At 43.5% G+C, this 7,791-nt stretch overlaps 1 long non-coding RNA gene across 1 annotated transcript; it reads right to left on the bottom strand.

Moving 5' to 3' along the window:
• Positions 1–230: 230 nt before the first annotated feature.
• On the bottom strand, positions 231–4,832 carry LOC123406050. The gene is made up of 7 exons (XR_006612001.1): positions 4,534–4,832; positions 4,317–4,407; positions 3,767–4,233; positions 2,931–3,047; positions 2,763–2,851; positions 1,977–2,135; positions 231–1,493 (listed from the first exon to the last, which is right to left on the bottom strand). It is a non-coding gene; the product is annotated as an uncharacterized LOC123406050 (long non-coding RNA).
• Between the last annotated feature and the right edge of the window lie 2,959 nt (positions 4,833–7,791).

Genomic DNA, 7,791 nt, shown 5'->3' with positions numbered 1-7,791 from the left:
TTATGCATCCCAGCTGTGTGGAATTTATGGACGCGAAGAAGTGATTGGATCTATTGGGACACCAAATGATCAGAATCTCCATGCAGCTCTACTAAACAAGCCTCCCAAGGTAAAAAATCGTTTTCTTTTATATTTGATTTGCTAAACCCGATGCCTGCATATGTAAATTAAATTCAAGTTAGACTCAGCAACTAGAGCTTAGGGATTAGTCTGTTTTTGCAACAAAAGAGTATTTGGAACCAATACTATTTCATCATCAGTATCATACAATATGTTTGTTTCGTTGAATCGCAGGACAGCAACGCTTGGAGCAAAAAGCAGACACTTTACACTGTGATCTTTATGGCTTTTCTGCCACTCGTATTTGGCCTGGAGGGACTATTCAGAAACAAAAAAGACTGATGATCTGACCCAGACCATAGTTTTTACTTGTGTTGGGATTGTATGGAGCGCATCAACCATTGGAGGGCTCTTTGGCCTCTTCAACACCCGATCAATCCTTCCCCTGGATTGTTCCGGTCACACGGCTCGCGTGATGTTCCTTGGGATCTGCCTTCTGAAGGTGGGAGCACTTTGGTATGCAATGCCCTCTTGGTTTGCTTCCATCTGTATTGCCAGTATTCTTGCAGGCGTGATTGCTATCGGACATATCACTTCCTGGATTATGGTATGTCTGCCTCATCGCCTCTGCTATTTCATTAGAACTGATAGATGCTTACACACAGTTGCACCTGTTTTGATTGCAGCATTGTTGCGATGCCAGCCACAACAATGCACAGACATATCCCTGAGGCTGTTTGGCTGCATAGTCAAAGCCCCCGGTGAGCCAAGAGCCTACATACTACAAGACCTTCATGAGTTTTCTTCTGTGTCAAGGATCTCCGAACTCGATGTGTGGACAAGAGTCATGTGAGGCCAGCTTATTTCTCTGTCCAGATCATCCGAACTTTTCAATTTTTTTGCTTTGTTCATCGGTTCAACAGTAGTTGCTCTGCTCCGTGCGACTGTGCCATTGCCATTCAATGGGAGTGCCTGGTGATGCGAGGATTTTGGATGAGTCATTAAATAGGTTTAACGGTGATTTTATCAAGCGACTTGGATTGCTCATGATAATGGTTCAGGCAAATGTAGACATACGCGTTCTTCCATCTCCAGCTGGTGATTTGATGCACTGTATCATTATCATTCACTTGCTGTTTGTGGCGTTGTTTCACTTTTGCATTTCAGGCTGGGTTGTTGTCCGCATGATGTTTTCCCCTTTGGTTTGCTGCACCTGCATTATATTCCACTTGACGCCATGTGGTGATCGTCACAGTTCGTCCCACTTCCCCGCTTGATCTTCCTGTCAAAATGCATGGTTTCCCTCTTCGTCACCACCAAAGTAGCTGCGGCCCAACACTTGATTGGCAGTCCAAAGCCATTATGCACTGCATCAGTTGCTCTTTTATTCAGGACAGTTGATCTGGTCCTAGATCCTTCCCCATAGCGCGCACCTGCATACCAGAGCATTTGATTTTGCCAAAATGTAAGTCAATTCGAGGTTTAAAAACTGTTGACACCATACCAGCGCTAAACATATTCACTACTTGATTCCTGTTTTTACTTTACCCAGTTCAATGGCAATAACAACAGAAATAGTTTCTCAGGTTCGCTACACAACAGGGAAGTCTAGCCATGCACATGTTAGGTACCTCTAGCCAAAATTCTATTGAGCTAACAAAGCCCAAGAAAGCATATACTGAACATGCACAGGAAAAATCCTACAATCAGTCCGATCTGTCAATACAATACCAGTATGTTATACTATAAATAATGGAAGTGGAAGGTTTGGAACCGGAAAAAGAAACATTGCACAATGAGAGTAACCATATGACTACCATACTCCTTAAAAACACGGTAACAAAAAAAAATGCACCCAACAGCTCAAAAAGGAATATACAACATAGATAGAGAAAATCAAGCAGGTGCATACATACATCATCACTAGATCTATTCATGTACTCGGTGAACATTGCGTCAGTGTACTCCTTTCAGCATTGCGGGGCTGTATGTGATATGGCCTTGGTGAGCTCTATGCATGATGGTCTTCTCTCTCCCGGGTCATTCCGTAGACTCTTTTGCAGCTTAAAAGTCAACTGAAGCATGGTAACAAAATTTACCAATAGAAGGTGACCAAGCATGGATATTAAAGTCATAAGCAAGAGACATAGGTAGCATATCCCTCGGCTGAAATACTTGGTGAAACATTAAGAGGCAGGAAATTTCTACCGACACTGAAGAAATAATGCCATAAAAGTTCCCAGATACAGACACAATATGGCAAATAAGAACAGAAAAAATTCAGTTTTTTTTATTTGTTTTCGATATTACTGTTCACCAAGCTCATTTGAGCTCGGAAGTAGAAGGACACTTTTGCAGAAAGAAAAGGTAAATAGTGGGCAAGAGTAGCATGATATCGATTTTCCCATCCGGATTCCAAAATAGCTTCTCTGCAACAGCACACATGTTCTCTTGAAGAATAAACTGTGGCAGGCAATCAAGATAGAGGGCCGGTAAAATTAAGAAAAATCCTATGAATCTTTGCATCAACTGGACAAATTAAGGGCATTGGATAAACCAAAAAATGTCTACTCCCCTAGCACAAGTGCACAACAAAGCACCGATCTCACCGTCGACTGAACAGAGTTATGTTCAACGGATGAATCAGAGAAATCGGAAATAGTTAATGGAGTAAGATAAACACAGAAAGGAAAACATATAACCTGAATAGAGGAAGCAGATATTGAGCGGAAGCACAGTGTTCTCTAGGCCGCAACAACTACTAATGGCTCACCCAGGCCACTGACATTGACTGAAAAGCAGAGCATCAGCGACGCCTATGGGGATTGAGTTTGTTGTACTTTTTGAGAGAGAGAGAGAGTTTGTTGTACTTGATCAGCCAGGAGAGATGCCGCGTGTGATTACCTCCATTGGCTCCCTGATCTACAAATCTCACCTCATACTTATCACGTAGTAATTGTAGCAACAACATTTGCCCTTATGCCATCCTACATTGTTCGTGAAACAGAAGCAACATGAAATAACTACATTGTTTGAAAAACAGAAGCAACCTCTAGCACTACAAAGACTTGACAATATCTTTGCCAATGAGATACAATAGTAGAAATTAACTGAAGCTCTAAACCGCCAATGCTAATGGAAAACAGAGCATTGAGTTCATAATGCGTGATCGATATATAATAGCTCCAATGCCCCTGAGTATCCTAGCCATGTTATACACTTAATATTTCTGTACAAAGTAATGGATATATATATAGATACAACAACATATATTACAAAGACACGCAGGTAAAGTTAAAGTCATTATTAGGCGACAATTGTGACATCGCATGGTAAATATGTGAATGAACAATCATCTGATAGCCAAGTTAGTCATCCATTTGAGGGAACTCCGAAACAATGTTGCACTTGTTTTACTACATTAGTGAAAAAGTAGCCCTATTTCGCAGAGGCTAAAATCCATTCTCTAGGTTAATTAGGTTATTGTCTGTATTATAAATCAGTTAGAAGAACAATAACAGTTAGCTGGACATCCCGAAATACACATTTATCAAGTTTAATCAGCTTAGCATGAATGGCTTCCATCTCTTGCCAAAAGGCACACACAAATATGCAATCTTTTACGAGTATGCATTTGATAGTGCTGCTGAGAACTTGACGCAGATGAAATTATTGATTGTCTGTCCTATCAAAGGGAAGAAGAAACCTTGTGATTGTCATGCAGCTTCAGAAGTTGGTCAGGCAACTTGTGATCTCCAGTCCACCTTTGTACCATGTCCAATTTGTCGATTTCGAAAGCACCTTGCGTGTATGTATACACTTCAAAGCCATAAGACTATAAAGGAGCTAGACCATTCCAAGCTGGCATGTATTAACAAAAATGTGCAAATGCAATCTGAAACCGCGGACCTGTTTCATTCTAGGACTACAAACACATCAAGAGTATGTGAGCACATCATAGATGAAAAGAATGACGAATACTACCTCTTTGTCTTAATATAAGAAGTTTTTGCAGTTCAAAAACGTCTTATATTAAGGTACAGAGTTAGTAACATTCTAAAACATCAGAAGAAGCTCCCATATTGTGACACTAAGCAAATACACTATTCCAAGCAATTTGACAAACACTATGTTTAAATGGATCGATCACCTGTAAATTCAATTTGAATGCACCTGCAGAGTTTCACCACATGTATCAACAAACTGAAACCTGTCAGCAACTGACCACATGAACTGAATCAGAAACAGCTGCATACCTTGTACCAAGGTGCCCCCATGAGTGAGGGGCAGTTCGTTCAGCAGGCGCACATCCATTGCGAGATAGCATGGGGGAAAGGAATAGTAGCGCTGCAGTAGAAGGCGGCAGCGTCGCGGACGTGCAATAGGGTGGGAGACGACGTACTCCTCAGAGACAGTGGTGGGGCAGAAGGAAACGGAAAGAATAGCTCGAATGGGGAGGAGGGAGAAGACAACCTTGCAACGTCCACCTGCTCGTAAAGTGATGCCGCTCCGTTCACCTGGTGGCCGGCGGCGGAAACGGGGTTTGTGGTTGCGGCAGAGGAGGCGATGCCGTTCGCATTATTGAAGGTTGAAGCGGGTGGCGGGGAGCTGTGGCTGGTGGATGGGTTGAACGGTTCGATTGTCCGGCCGGCGGCAGCTGGGGGCGGTGGGGGTAGAAACTTGGAGATGGAGGGGAGTCCGGCGTCGCCTCATCCGGACGGAGCTGTCGGTTATCGCGGCGGCGTATGGGGGAGTTGAGGCGGCGAGTTTTTTCTTTCCAGCGCAGATTAGGGAGGAAGAAGAGGCCCACCCCATGAAATTTAGTGGTCACCCTCAGGCCTCATCACTTGCGCGTTTTCAAACGCCGTCACATTTAGGACGTTTCTTTCAAATTTTATATTTTATATTTATTTTTCTACACATGTTTTGGCCTTTTAAACGCTTTTTTGGTTTTTTTTTATGTTTCGGTTTTTCAACAGTCTTTCTTAGCTTTTGGACGAAATCTTTTAAAAAAAAATCATGCACTTTTTTCTTTTCCAAGAGCACGGATTTTTCTTTCGCGTGAGGCACGATCGTGCATCTCGAAAACGAAACAAAAACGTGTTTTCTTTTTCTTTTCTCGAGAGGCATGGTTTTGCTTTCGCGAGAGGCACGAGCGTTCTTCTCGGAAACGAAAAAAAAAGTGTTTTTCAAATTTATACATTTCTCGGAAGGCACGGTTTTACTTCCGCGAGAGACATATATTTACTTCCTTGAGAGGCACATCCGTGCCTCTCGAAACAAAAAAACACGTTTTTCTGTTTTTTCTTCTACGAGTGGCATGGTTTTGAATCCACGAGAGGAACTGATTTGCTTTCACGAGAGACACGACTGTGCCTCTCGGAAACAAAAAAGCACATTTTTTCTTTTATAAGAGGCACAGTTTTGCTTCCGCGAAAGACCCTGATTTTCTTCCACGCGAGACATGTTCGTGCCTTTCAAAAAATGTTTTTTTTCTTTCTGCGAGAGGCACGGTTTTTCATCCCATTTTTTTTTCATCCGATCTCTTTTGTAAAAAAAGTTAGTCAAAACCTATCAACATGGGATATAGTTTTGAAGATCTCAATGTAAGAAATCCAACGATGAAAACGGTTCGAGATTTGAATGCACGGCTTAAGAAATAAAATGTTTTGAAATAACTAATTTATGGAAAAAAGAAAAAACTTTCACGTTACGACAAATGGCACGCATGCTGTTTTTGAGGAAATTGACCAATACTATTTTTGAGGAATTTCGCTAAGTGCCCTTGTCTTGGGTTCGAGAGGTGTGTAGATCCGAAAATTTACACAATTGAGAAATCGCTTGAGGAATTGAGTAACTTAGTGAAATTTATTAAGTGTTCTATACATGGAAGTGTTCATCTGATGAATTTGCTGAGGAATAACACTTTTTGAAGATTTTATGGGAACACAAAGATCTACAGGGGCAATAAAATTAGATTTTAATTACCCTGGTTGAAGAACACGAAGAATTCGACGAACTGTGGAGAGTGTACAGAAACTTGTCAGTTCAGATCTTGACCGCCCTAAATCGGCGGCTGAAGATAGGTATGGTGGCAGCGGAGGAAGGAGATCCGTGGTCGGCGTGAGTATGGTGACGATGAGGTCGAGGCTGTGAAGCTATTCCTCTCCAACGACGATGATTTCCAGCGGCGGCGCTAGGTCTGACTTCGAGCGGTGAGAAGTGGAAACAAGAGGAAGAAGTGACTAAGGGATGGAAGTGCGGTATTTATAGCCCAGGTGAAAATGGTCCGACCCGAAGTTTTCGGACCAGATTGCCCCTGGCCCTTCATCTCCTCCCAACTGGTGGCACTCACGTGTTAAGCGGTGGAATTAGTGGAGATTTTGCAGATCGTGCTTATCCAATCGTGAGTAGTGCGTGCAGTTTTAGCGGCAACGGCTGAAAATTTTGAAATAAATTTTTGAGGACTTTGTTCGCAAATTCTTCACCTGACAAGGATTCACTTAAGACTTTGAACGAGTTTCAAACAGAACCCATATGAAGAATTTGAGAACAGGCTGGGTTGATCTTAGCATAGAGGGGGAACGGGTCCGATCACATTCACTTAGAAGAAAAACACAACTTGTAGACTTAGCTATAAGTGAATGTTGTTGAGGACTTTGAAAGCTCACATACAAGTATATAGTCAAAGAAGAACACATTTTGAAAAGTTTGAAGAATTTGAACTTCTGAGGAATTTGCAAACTTGAGGAATTTCAAAAAATTGAAGACTTTGAAGATTTCAAGAATTTGCAAAAAATCTCAACTTTGAAGAATTTCAAGTTGGGCTGGAGGCGTGTGTTGGGGAACGTCGCATGGGAAACAAAAATTTTCCTATGCGCACGAAGACCTATCATGGTGATGTCCATCTACGAGAGGGGATGTGTGATCTACGTACCCTTGTAGACCGTACAGCAGAAGCGTTAGTGAACGCGGTTGATGTAGTGGAACGTCCTCACGTCCCTCGATCCGCCCCGCGAACTATCCCGCGATCAGTCCCACGATCTAGTGCCGAACGGACGACACCTCCGCGTTCAGCACACGTACAACTCGACGATGATCTCGGCCTTCTTGATCCAGCAAGAGAGACAGAGAGGTAGAAGAGTTCTCCGGCAGCGTGACGGTGCTCCGGAGGTTGGTGATGATCTCGTCTCAGCAGGGCTCCGCCCGAGCTCCGCAGAAACGCGATCTAGAGGTAAAACCGTGGAGATATGTGGTCGGGCTGCCGTGGCAAAGTTGTCTCAAATCAGCCCTAAAACCCCACTATATATAGGAGGAGGAGGGGGGAGCCTTGCCTTGGGGTCCAAGGATCCCCAAGGGGTTCGGCCGAGCCAAGGGGGGAAGGTCTCCCCCCCCAAACCGAGTCCTACTTGGTTTGGAAGGTGGAGTCCTTCTTCCCTTTCCCACCTCCTTCTTTTTTTTTTCTTTTTTCTTTGATTTTTCTTCCAATGCGCATAGGGCTCCTTTGGGCTGTCCCACCAGCCCACTAAAGGCTGGTGCGGCACCCCCAATGCCTATGGGCTTCCCCGGGGTGGGTTGCCCCCCCGGTGAACTCCCGGAACCCATTCGTCATTCCCGGTACATTCCCGGTAACTCCGAAAACCTTCCGGTAATCAAATGAGGTCATCCTATATATCAATCTTCGTTTCCAGACCATTCCGGAAACCCCCGTGACGTCCGAGATCTCATCCG

This window comes from Hordeum vulgare, chromosome 6H (genome assembly GCF_904849725.1).
Source record: "Hordeum vulgare subsp. vulgare chromosome 6H, MorexV3_pseudomolecules_assembly, whole genome shotgun sequence".
NCBI lineage: Eukaryota > Viridiplantae > Streptophyta > Magnoliopsida > Poales > Poaceae > Hordeum > Hordeum vulgare.
Note: the sequence above shows the minus strand (reverse complement) of the source record. Positions and strands in the feature narration are given on the sequence as shown.